Source organism: Agelaius phoeniceus, chromosome 19, assembly GCF_051311805.1.
Source record: "Agelaius phoeniceus isolate bAgePho1 chromosome 19, bAgePho1.hap1, whole genome shotgun sequence".
Lineage (NCBI taxonomy): Eukaryota > Metazoa > Chordata > Aves > Passeriformes > Icteridae > Agelaius > Agelaius phoeniceus.
In genome coordinates, this window is record NC_135283.1 from 2,413,500 (window position 1) to 2,426,916 (window position 13,417).

Below are 13,417 nucleotides of genomic sequence, written 5' to 3' on the forward strand. Positions count from 1 at the left end.
TACTTTGTAAAAATACTTCTTAAGGTTGTAACACATAATTTACTGTTGATAGAAACAAAATCCTGGGGACACTGCATTGTGTCTTTGCAGAGAAATAGTTTTTTGGGGTTTTTTTTAATGTGAAATTTCTCAGGCATGATGGTAGAGGCAGCTCCAGGAGCTGTTTGCAGCAAAAGGCAAAAGCATCCATAAAAAGTAAATGTTGAGAGGAAGCTCTTTTATGCTTTCAATCTTCAACCACTCATTTAAAACCAGATTTTTATTTTTGGTGTCAATATGCTTGATCCAGCCAATAAGGCACAAGTCTGGCTTTCAGAAATCTTTCATGGGCTTCCAAAGATGTAACAAAACTTGCTCCAGACTGGATTTGACTCAGACTAGACATGGAAAAAAAAAGAAAAAAAAAACACCTTCACAAATGTGTGTGTGAGTTGGGGGTAATCGTGTCAGAGGCAATGAACAGAAATTAGAAGGACGTGGTGTTTACTGCAGATGAAGAAAAAAGAAAGGAAAATGAGGCCAAACATCAGCAATATACACTGTGGGGCAGCCACCAACACAGTGACATTATGTCCACAGCTCATCTCTGTTATTGAAGCCACTTCAGAAAACGAGTGTCTGAAAAAGAGCAACACAATTGATGACTTTGTGTCCCTCTCAGGAAAAAAATGTAGGCTCTGTGTTGGCTTTTGCATGAGGAAATTATCAAGCTGTTTGTGTTTCTAGAGAAGAATAGAAGGGACCAAGGTAAACCACAGAGGGAGAGCAGCTGAAGAGGTTTAAAGTTTTTCTGGTGTTTGAGTCTAATGGATTCTGAAGGCAGATGAGTTTTACCAAGAACTCATATCTTTATTTAAGACACATTGAGATCTTATCTTCATCAGACAAAATCACTGGTGTATCAACAGTCTGTTATCACATTCTTCTGGAGTCTTGTCAAGTAAATCTACTTAAGGAGTTGTGCTCTGTGCTAAAAACCTCCTAAACAACTCAACAACTCTCCCACGCTAAAAATAGCCCTCAGTTTTACCTAAATCTATGCTGACATGTCAAATTAATTTCATTTCCTCCTTGGGAATGAGAGCCAAGTGATGGCTTTGGAATAAGGAGGTTTTTGGCAGTGTTTGGATTGATGCTCTCCTAACTCAGGGCAGTTCTGTCTGGAGGAAAAGACCAAGTGAAAGATGGAATTTCAGTATACAGTTGGTTGAAAACAGCTCAGGAGAACAAAAATGATCTTAACAAGCCATGTGGCTGATTAGGAACCCAGCAATGCAGCATTTAGTGAGAAGTGTAAAACAGGACATTTTAAAAGAACACAAATGCACGAGTACCACATCAAAACTAATTGACTGAAAAACGGTCTGGCATAAAAATGGATCACAAGTTAAACGTGGGCCAAAATCTCAATATAATGCAAATCCTCAGTCAAATCTCAGTCAGGGATGGATGAAGAAAACTTCTTTGCTCCTGAGTGTGTTTGAGGCTTGTTGCTGTTGAGGTGGGCACGACACAAAGCAGAGACCACAAGCAGTCTCAGATGTCAACTCTTTATTATCGAACATGGCTGACTTTTATACACTTTCCAGTTGTTTATGCTTCTTCTACCTTAACTATTGGCCACAATAAGTCAGCATAACACTCTTGCTGAAAAGTTACAGTGACTTCAACTAACTTTCTGAAAATGCTTTCTCCAGCTGAAAGGTTCTCTTATCTTTTTCTTCAGTTCCTCACTTCTCTCGGTCTCTTTGCTTACAGCCTTGGAGAGAGCTCCTCATCAGCTTCTTGTTGCTTCTCAGCTTCTTCTGGCTCCTTTAGCTAACAGGCCTGCTGCCAGCCCCTTCCACAGAGGCCCATCCCAAACACCACATCCCACCCTGAACCCAGCACAGCTGCAAGAGAGGAGCTCCAGGCCCAGCTCAGGAGAGCTGTGAAGAGCTGCAGGAGGGGCAGATGAGGAAGGTCAGGGTTTGGCTCAGAGAGGGGCAGGAGGGGACTGTGACACAAAGAGGGGCTGGGGGAGGTCGGTGCCCGACCGGTGCCCTCACCCTGCAGGCACTAATTAACCAATGGTAATTGCTGGGGGGTCTGCAGCCTGGTGGGGCAGTGGAGGGGCTGAATCTCTTCCCTTTCTCTGGAAAACTCCTTGGAAAAGCTCCTGGTGCCGTTCCCAGGTGGGCAGCAGGGAGATGTGGGGAGGCTCTCCTGCCTCTGGCCCTGGCAGCAAAGGTCCCAGCAAGGACTGGGCAGTGCCACCACTTAATGTCTGTCCACCACTTTTGTCTTAATCACAAAACTTAATGGTTTTGTGATTCTAGGATTCTTCATCTGGAGCATTTTCATTATACCAATTTATTTTTAGTGCAAGTGTTTGTATCTTTGTGATAATATTGTTTCTTATTGAGTATTTTCTAACCACAATGAAAGCTTTTCTTTCTTTTTGTGCTGCTGGGCTTTTAGTGTTTCCCATTTCTGGGGAGGTGAGGTACAATGATTAGCAGAGCAATCCTTTAAAATGCCAGGCTGATCTTTTTTCTTTAAATTAAACCCCCAAGTAAAACAGAAACCAGCAGCTCAGGGGTGGGAACCACAGGAAGATTATTGTTAAGGAGAGAAGAACTGGAGGATAAAATGTGCAGCTTTTGAAAAGTCCTTTCTGTAATGACACAGCTCTCTCTGTTTGCAGATGACAAAATAAATTAAAAAAACTTCTGCCAGTCTAAAGATCCCGATTTAGGAAGCCAAGGTTGCCTAATGGACTGGAATATCATCTCCATGTTTTCAATTTCTTCCATTTTACCCAAATCATTCACTTCAATAATTAAGCGATAATGAACTGAACAGTTTTTCCTTTTGTACCCAGCTCTCTCTGGCTAGAGATTCAAAACAATCATTAAAAACAAAAGGGAATCCTGTCTCCAGAGCATGCCTGCAGATAATGGGAATATCCTTCACTTTCCCTCTCCAGGGCTTTCCTGGCTGCCCTTCCATCAGCTGCCATTCCTTGGGATGCTCTGGGGCCATCCTCGTTCAGGATGATCTCTCCAGACCCACATTCCTCACACAGACCCAGCCTCCTGCCTAGAAAATGCCTTTGTGTCCATCCACACAGAGAACCTCATTGATTGGGTAGAAAGAAAAATGGGCTAATCTTAATTAAAGCACTTTTTAAACTTTCCTTGACCTCTCCCTGACACCATCACCTCTCAGATCCTCTTCCCTGGCCAGCCTGTGACAGGGATCAGGGAAAGGCAGGGCTGCCCTTAGCCAAGAGGTTGTGCAGAAAAGGGGATTTTCCACAAAATCTGCACTTCTTCCATTTTTCAAACTCTAGTGCAAAAGCAGGATGAACACTGAGCAGCTCACGCAGGAAAACATTCCTAAATCTTTGCATTCAAAGGCAGCTGGATGGATTCACACCACGTGGGTGCAGGAATTTCCCAAGGCCATGAGTGTGACCTTCACTCCCTGTCCCCAGCAGGAATTCTGAGGTGTTCAGTGATTCCCAGCCTTGTGCAGGCTGACCTGGAGCAGAGGCTGGGCAGAGTCACAGAATAAAGCAGGGATTTATTCAAAGGATCTCCTCCATGGATCCACCTTGGGCAGCACAAGAGCCCAGCCAGGGCTGCACCCAAGATGAACCAAAATGGTCACAAAATGGACACGAGGTCTCTCACTTTGGTCAGTTCTGCTCCATTTGCATCTTGCAGTTCATTGTCCCATTCCAGCTTTAGCCCATCCAGTCCCATCCTTGTTTTTCTCTCTCCAGCCCACGGGGTTTGTGCTCCTGGGCTGAGATTTGGATCATTTGTCCTTGGTGCCCAGCTGGAGCAGGAATTGTTTTGTCTCCCTGCTCTGTGCACAGAGCTCACCATCCCCTGATGTGAACCCAGACCCACACACTAAAGCAGCACAGAATGTGAAAAATAGAAAAGCCAAACCCTGAGGCCTCATCAGTGCAAGCAGCAGCTCTCCTGACCCATGACCAGCACTCAGCTCTTTCCTACAAGGAGACTGAGATCCTTCAAACATCTCAAAGACAAAGCTTGGGCTTTACCAGCATCAGGATTTTTACAAGTGGTTTGTATGACAAAAGTGTCAATCAAGACAGGTCAACATTTGATATTTTAAAATATCAAAATTCCTTACGTTTTTTTCCCTAAAATCCACCCAATGCCCATTGCCTTCCCTTATCACAGTCTGCTGTCCCTGACCACCAGGGACGTGAATAAATTTGTTATGAGTTTTTCCAAGCAGTAAACTTTCTTCTTTGAAAAAAACCCCACAAAAATGGAAAAAAGAAACAGCAGTATCTAAGAGCTTTCCATGCTGGAGTCTGGGAGCTTTTCAGAGCCATGAAGTATTTATTTTAGTTTTTCTTTTTATTTTTTCCCATTAGGTCCTAATTCTCAATATTTTATAAGAAGTTAAATTATCCAGGAGAACTGAGTTTTCATTTTGGGGGAAAATAAAAATCCCAAAAGGCGTTTTCCTAATTAAAAAATGACCATCAAGCACAGGGTGCAAAGAGCATCTTGGATGGAGAGAACTGAGCACAGAAGGAACCGAGCACAGACTAAAAAAAATCAGAACTGTTTGTTTTTCCTTCAGAGAGGATCAGTTTTAAGAACTGAGCAGGCTGCAGTTAATTTAGACTCCTTTGTATTTCACCCCAAAAGCAAAGCAGTGCTTTTCATTCTTTCCTTTCCATACCACTTCCCTCTCTGAGCCCTCCTTGCTGGGCACCGAGCCCCTCCTGGTTCCCCATGTGCCTTCATCCCACCACGCTCCACAGCATTTCTCTGCCCTGTTCAGCCCAGGGCCAGCAGGAATTTGAGGGCCCAGATTTAGGCTGGAATGCCAGGATTGTCCATTCGGACCTTGCAGCCCCCAAAATATTGGTTTTTGTGTGATGTGAAAGCTCAGAAAGCTCAGAAATCTCTGTCAGTGCCAGAGCATCAAGTCCTCTGGGGAGCTCCAGGTGCCTTGGCTCAGGCAGAAGGGAAGGGGAGAGGGGTTGAGAGAAAGGAGATGTGTTTTATCAGAGTGAAGCCACCAGAAAAGAGGTAAAATGTGATAAGTCACTCGTGGGGAATTTTGGAAGGAATTTGAGATGGGATCTCTGAGTTGTTTTTGATGATGGGGTTTATTTTTCTTATTTTCTACATAGGCAGGAAGGGTGAGTTCTGCTCACATCTTCACAGCACGGCTCAGAAGGCCACAAGACCCTCAGTTACAAGACCTTTTAAGGAGTTATTGACCAATAAAACACTGCAAACAAGGATATTTATGCTTTTTACCCAATCTTTAAATATTTTGTCTTATGGACCCATGCTGCAGTGTAACCTTTCCTAGCCAATCTTGTTATGGCACATAAACCTACAGCACTGCATTCTAAACTCCTTGTTTGCCTCTGTAACTATTTTATTTTTTCTATATTTTAAACACTAAAAGCCTAAACTTTCTTTTACTTAGCTTTACCTGTCTCTGCTTTAAACCACAAATCCGCATTCTGGCTTCTTGGAAGGTTTTCCAAGGTCTCAGATCAAATCCTGGGTTTAATTCTAAGCTTTGGCCAAGTTCTGAGAGTTCCCTGCATTTTGGATTCCAACAATAAAACCCCAATTCTAGGTTTTCTCACATGACAAATCAGAGCTGGAGCAGGTTGTGGTTTGCCTTGGCTCAAGTGTAAAGGATGGGCAAACAGCAGATGGGAATTTCCACCCCAGGAAAAGGGAAGGAGGGATGGGGCAGATGTGGACACTGGGGACACCAGGGAGGGGCAGCAGGTGGCTCTTGGTGGAAGAGGTTTTACAGCAACCTCTGTGAGCCAGAGAGAAGCTTGATCAGAGGATCCGTGTTTGATCAGAGGATCCGTGTTTGATCAGAGGATCCATGTTTGAGAAGAGGATCCGTGTTTGATCAGAGGATCCATGTTCTGTAAGAGGATCCGTGTTTGATCAGAGGATCCATGTTTGATAAGAGGATCCGTGTTTGATCAGAGGATCCGTGTTTGATCAGAGGATCCATGTTTGATCAGAGGATCCATGTTTGATGAGAGGATCCGTGTTCTGTAAGAGGATCCATGTTCGATGAGAGGATCCATGTTCGATGAGAGGATCCATGTTTGATCAGAGGATCCGTGTTTGATAAGAGGATCCGTGTTTGATGAGAGGATCCATGTTTGTGAAGAGGATCCATGTTTGAGAAGAGGATCCATGTTTGATAAGAGGATCCATGTTTGATGAGAGGATCCATGTTTGAGAAGAGGATCCATGTTTGATGAGAGGATCCATGTTTGATCAGAGGATCCATGTTTGATCAGAGGATCCATGTTTACCCCTGAAACAATTTCCTACCAAGGTCATTGACACAGAAACCAAGAAAGAAAGAAGGAGAAATAAGAGAAACCTGCAACTGCCTGTTCCAATGAGCACTTTGTTTGTCTTTCCTGAGCAATGAGTGAAGGGTGAACTGTGCAAACCCAGGGCACCACAGGGAATATTTCTGTGTCTGCTCTGGGGTGCCCTGAGCCCCAGGGCAGCACTGACTCTGACCCTCATCCATGGAGAAAGTTTCCTAAAATCCAGAATAGACTGGAACCCACAAAAGTGTGCAATAGATTATAGAGCAGTGCAGGTGAATCACTTGGTGAGAAATTGAGGTTTTGGGATTTTTAGTGTGCTGTGGATGGCAGCAAGATGGAGGGCACAGGGTGTCATCTTGGGCTTCTTCTTCATGCTGCTTCTTCCTCCTTCTCCATGGGTTTGGGTGCATTTTGTAATTGGGCAGAAAAGTCCTCATTGCAGCTCTTTGGGATCAGTTATTGGGTTAAAAGGGGAAATAATCCAGGTGTCAGCTCTTAATTGGATAGTTTAGTTTTAAAAGACCTTGTACCAAGAGATTGTTGGCCATTTTGTGCCTTCTAATGAAAAGCTGCAGAACTCACAGTAGTGAGGCTGTTTTACTGATAGGAAATAATAAACACCTGAGTCCCAACATGAATTACTGTCTCATATGTCTTCACTCCAGACCCAGAGAAACTGACAGTAAACTTAGGAGTTTTTTTAAGAATGTATAAAAAGCATGCATGCTAGAATAAAAACAGTTTGAAAAATAGTTTCTCCTTCTGAAAATGGAGTGTTGGTTTGTATTGTGACTGTCTCAACTCCAACAACCCTTGGGCACCCACCTGAACAGTCCTTGGTGGGAACATCCAGACTTCTCCCAGTTCACTCTAGGCTGAACTCAGTCAGGGAAAACCCAACCTTGGCTTATTTCAGACCTTGCCTAAGCACAAAAACCTGTCTGCTGTGACCCACTTGGGTGTCAGAGCTAGCTGGCCTCTCTGCTGACACACCCAAGGCATCTCAGTGTCACAGATGTCACAGTTGTCCTCCCAGAGCTTTCTGCCTGCCCTGTGCAGAGGCTGAGAGCTGCAGCAGGGAGCAGCACTCACATGGCTGGGGGCTGATGAATGCTGGGGTTGGAATTTGCCATAACTTTTCTCATTAATTGCGTTCAAATGTTATTAATTATGAGCTCACTTGTCGACATGGAGCAGTTTCAGTGTCCAAGAGGCAAAGCTGGGTTGGACACAAAGAGGTTTGTGCTTCCCTCTGATGAACCGGCCACCTTCTCTCAGCACTATCTCCATCTCACCCCCCCACTTTGTCCCCCAAATCAGGAAAGAATTTGCATTATTCCTCTGAAAGCGTTAATTGAGAGGAGAACAAATGAAGTTCCAGGCAATTTGAGGAAGCCTCATTACTGACTGAGGGCTTGTTTTGAATCAGTGTCCATCAAAGCAACAATTGCACTGCCCTGGCCCAACACCAGAACTGTGCTGGGAGGGCTGGGGTGGGGAGAGACAGGGTTTTGTTCTCCAGGAGACAGTTGTGCACATCTAATGATGCCCACTGCAGCCAGCCAGCCCCTGGCTGATTGCTGCACAGTCCAGTGCATCCTTTCCAGCATTAAACCCCTATTATCCAGCAGCAGGATGGAGCCCAGGGCCTGGGACAGGCTGGGCTCCACTCGGAGCAGGGGCTCCCAGACAATGTCACACTTCTCTGCCCGGAGACCACCCGCAGCAGGAGGTGCCACTTGCAATTAGGAGGGGCTTTTTCTGCTTTGCCTGACTTTTTCCCAGCTGGAAAAAGAGAGAGAGAGAGCTCCAGCCTTGGCCAGGGTGAGCTGGGAAGGCTTTGCAGAGAGCCCAAAGGGATGAAGAACTTGCTGCACAGGAAGGGAAGGCTGCACAGGTTTTCAGCTGGGCTCTGCAACAGCTCCTGGAGATTTTTTATTTTTCTCTTTCCTCTTGCTTCTCTCCTTTCCCTTTGGTCCAAATTCCCATCTTCAGTCACTTTCAGTTCACTGGATGCCCTCCTGTACCTCCAGGCATGTGAGGTGTCTAGGAAAGGCCAGTGTGGAAACAAGGGAGTCTAAATGAGGGTTAAGGGTGTTCCTGCCTCTCTCCATTACCCTTAAGGACATCAACCCATCAATGTTCTCACAAACCCTTCCTTTCTCCATAACTCACTGCCTTGAGGTGCTGCACCTCCTGAGTTGGGTGGCAATTCTTGAATGGGTGAGAAGGATCTAAGGAATGGAAAGAGAAGAGTTTTGCCAGCAGCATCCAAGGCTGCCTGGACCCAGAGATTTTGCTTTCAGCCCATTTATGCTTCTGGGCCATAAGCAGGATAAGGGTAAGCAGAACAAGCTGCCCACTGGGCTAGCAGAATTCTCCTGAATTCTCAGAATTCTCCTGAATTCTCAGAATTCTCCTGATGCTGGATCACTGCTGATTCAGTGATCATCTCCCCAACTCTGTGGGATGGTCACTGAATTCAGAGCTTAGGGACACCCTGTTAGGGTAAGGGCAATCATTTTAACAGCTTGATTTCTGTTTGCTCCCTGTCAGTGATGCTGAAATAGCAGTGACACAAAAGGAGCTGGGCTGAGCCTGCTCTGGGTAAAAGCTCTGAGCTCTACATGTGCAGCTCATCACCAGCACTGTCCTCCTACATGTGCCCAGCTGATTCAAAGTGTTCCTCAAACAATCCAATAGTAGCTGTTTTCTCTAAACATTTACAACAACAAAATGTGCCTGTGTACATCAGCAGAGAGCCAGGGAGAACCACGGCAGCTGCTCCCCACATTCCTGCTGCAGCTTGTGTATATTCCAGTGCTTTTAAAGCAGATATTTACATTTTCAGTTTTGGCTTCCTGAGGAGATTTGGCCAGCTCCAGGCCTGGTGCAAAGAAGGGGCATTGCCCTGGCAGAGGGGGGACCTGGGGTCTTTTTGCAGGACACACACCTGCACCTCCTGCTTTGCTTGTGGCACTGAGTGGATTTTTAATATATTTTATGTATTCTTTAGAATATATAAATTCTATATCTAATATATAAATATTTTTATATATTTTTATATATTTTATATATTCTTTAGAACATATAAATTCTATATCTAATATATAAATATTTTATATATACTTTTTATATATTGTATATATTCTTTAGAATATATAAATTCTATATCTAATACATATTTATTTATATAATATGTAAATATTTTATTTATACTTTTTTATATTTTATATGTTCTTTAGAATATATAAATTCTATATATAAGATATATATTTTTATAATATCTATATTATATATATAAATATTTTATGTATACTTTAAAAAAATTTATATATTCTTTAGAATATATAAATTCTATATAAAATATATATGGTTTTATAATATATATATTATATATAAATATTTTATATATACTTTTTAACATATTTTATATATTCTTTAGAATATATAAATTATATATATAATAAATATTTAAATAATGTATATAATATATATATATAAATATTTTATATATTCTTTTTTATATATTTTATATATTCTTTATTTCACATATATTTGTAGCTTTGTAGTCTCTTATTGTAGCTTAGCCTTGTTTCCCAAGGCAGAAAGACAAAACACATTCCAAAACCCCTGTCCTATCTTGGCTCTCCTTAGAAATCAAGGTTAACACCAGCTCTTCAAGGCATCTTTTTTATAAACAACATTTAGTCCTTAGCAGAGGGAGGAGGATTTAGAACTGGGGGATGACTTCACCAAGTGTGCTTCTAATTGGGGATTATTGTCAGATATGATCATTTGCAAAATCTAAATATATACTATAAAATTTGCATATGTGTTATGCAGGGTCTGCATTTTTGGTGTTTTCCACCTCACAAATGATGCATCTGAGAATCCTTATATAAAGGTAACCCCTTTTATCACCCTACCTGTGTCTGGCTCATAATTCTAGAACCAGCAAAAAAGGCATCAGTTGTCCTATTCTAAAAAGGCACTGGCACTTGGCAGCCTTACTGAAGTGTCCAAGCTGTGGTCTGTGCTGGACTGGTACCTAATATATTTACATTTTAATATATTTTATAATTATTTTCTATTTTATAATTTATCACACCGTTTTGGTGCGAGAAAAACCATTTTGTGTGATAAAAACATCATTTGGGGCCACTCGTGGTACCCCCTGAGGTCCCTGGGCTCTGCCCAGCAGGCAGGGATGCTGCTGAGGGAACATTGCACACCATGGAAGGCTGAGAGCCAAGGAAAACCACCTTGGACATCCCATTTTCACCAGCAGCACTGCAGCTCCTCTGCTTTCAAACTGAGCACAGCCACTCACAGAAGTTCAGAGATTTTTAGAGCTGGAGAAATTGTGGTGGCTTCAGCAATGAGCATCACAAAGGATGCAGGAAACAGCCTGGCTTTCTGCCCAGCATGGTTCTCACCAGCTCCTTCCAGGAATTAATGAAGCTACCAAAGGCTGGGAGGAGAGAAATTGCCATCCAGCCCATGCTGGGCTCTGGAAAGAGTCACAAGTTTTCATTTTTATCTTTTTAGCCTTCTGTAATTATCCTTTAGGTATTCTTTAGTATAGTTTAGTTTAGTATTCTTTAATATAATTTAGTATCTTAAAATACTTAATTAGCCTTCAGAGAGCATGGGGTCAGATTCATCATTCCTGCCTTCATCTGAGACCCCACAAATGCAATACTGAAGCTCATGGGTGTGGGTTACAAGGAGTGCTGTCCACAGGGTTAACACTTTCCTTATTACAAAATATAAAATATGTGAGGCTGCTGAGGCTGGTTTTGGAACCTCAGAGCTTTCTGATTTCTGCTAATAACAGAATAATTCTGTTAATGCCTTGAAGCTGCAGGTAATTGAGAAGGTCAGGGGAGGAGGAAAAGGGCACTCTGGGGTTGTATCTGGTGCCTCCCCTTCCTTCCCTTTCTTTTTCTCCCCTGTCTTTGCATGGAGGGGATCCTCAAAGCAAAATATATAAATATATATTTGTTTCATTCCAGATGTTTTTTCCTTTGGATGGAAAGATAAAAAAGCCTTTTCACACAGTGAGACACAAGTGATCTTACATATTAAACAAAATGCTGACTGTTTAAGGCCAAAACCCTCCGGGGGGGATTTTTAGAGCATTGCCTTAGGACCAGAAGGGAATTAGAATGTCCTGTGCAATGTGATGAAATATCCTATAACTCCTTCTGCAGGGCATGATCCCATAAACCCAGGTGTTCCCCTGGTAGAACTCAGGGACCTCCTTCTCTCCCCCAAGCTGCCTCCCATTCACTTTAATTATCTGCTGTTTAATTTACCTGCACCACAGCAGGGATCTTGCATGGTTGGTCACCTTTAATGGCTGCTCAACAGGAGAGATTTAATTAAATTAGCAAGTTCAAAAACAAAGGTGGAAATGAGGAGAAAATAACCCTGGCATGTTAAACATAAAAAACTTCATCACTTAATAGTGACATTAACAAATGATCTTCACTGCTAATTTTCCAACTGACCAAGTCTGATATCTGATGGAGATACAGGGAATTCGGGTAATTCTCTTTTAATCATTTCCCTTCACATGATGGAAGATGGGAACTGCTCACCAGTAACATAGTGCTGGCCCCAAGGGGAGAGGCAATTCTTCATGGCAGACAAGCCCAGGTTTTGTGTTGGTGCAGCATCAATGTGAGCAGAGAGTGAGACAGAGGCAGAGCAGGGTGCAGCAGGGCTTTACTCAGAGAGCAGCTTTGGATTGCCAGGCTCAGCAGAGCTGGCTGATCAGCTTTGCTTCCACGTGGCAGCACCTCCAGAGGGAACATAAAGACCTGAGTGCTGTAAAGCGCTGCAATTTCATAGCAGTTAACAGCAAGAGACCATAAAATCTGTGCTGCTTTTTGCTTTAGCCTCCCCTTGAAGATCCATCTTCTCGTGCCTACGTGAATCTCTGCCGAATCCCCGAGAGCCATGAGTTTATTTATATTTCTGTTTGCTCTTCCCCTGTTAACTGCCACCATCTGCTTTCACCTCTGTGAGTTGTGCCGTGCATCCCATCTTGGACTCTGCTTTCACTCCCAGATTTCATAAATAAACCTTACCAAAAAAAAGGCGATGGGAGCTGGCACTGACTGCAGCATCTTCCTCCATCAGTGTTTGATGTGGAGGAGCTCTGCACTCCTGGAGCAGCTTTATCTTCTCCTTGCTCACCTTTCAGAGCAGCTGGCTCTGAATGTGGCACTGTCACATTTTCTGAAAAATCCCTTTGCCCAGGATTTCTTCTCCTGGGAAGCTGAGAAGCCCCAGAGAAAAATGGAAACAATAATTATCTGATTTGCTTCTCCTGTGTTTTGCTGCTTTGGAATGTGTTTGGACATCGTTTACCAACTGGTGGTTGATTCATTGGTTTCTGCTGTGAATTATTTTGACTCATTGGCCAATTGGGGCCAAGCTGTGTTGGGACTCTGGAAAAAAGAATCACAAGGTTCATTAGTATCTTTTAGCCTTCTGTCTGTATCATGTCATTTTGGTGTGATATTTTATAAATATTTTATAATAATATAAAATGTAATAATATTTATTTATTATATTGAAAGATAATAACATTTTTAAATTATTTAATAATAATTTTATATTTATCACACCATTTTGGTGCGATAAAAAACATTTTGTGTGATAAAAACATTATTTATCACTCAATTTCAGTGTGATATCCTATAATTATTTTCTATTTTATAATTTGTAATTTTATATTTATCACACCATCTTGGTGTGATAAAAACCACATTATTTATGCCATTTCATTGTGATATTTTATAATTATTTTATAATTTATAATTTTTATATCTTTATATATTTATATATATTTATATTTATATATAATGATTATTTGATATTTTATAAGCTATAATACAATTTTGATGTGATAAAAAATATTTTGATGTGATAAAAAACATTTTGATGTGATAAAAACCACGTTATTTATCACTCAATTTCAGTGTGATATTCTTTAATTATTTTCTATTCTATAATTTGTAATTTTATATTTATCAC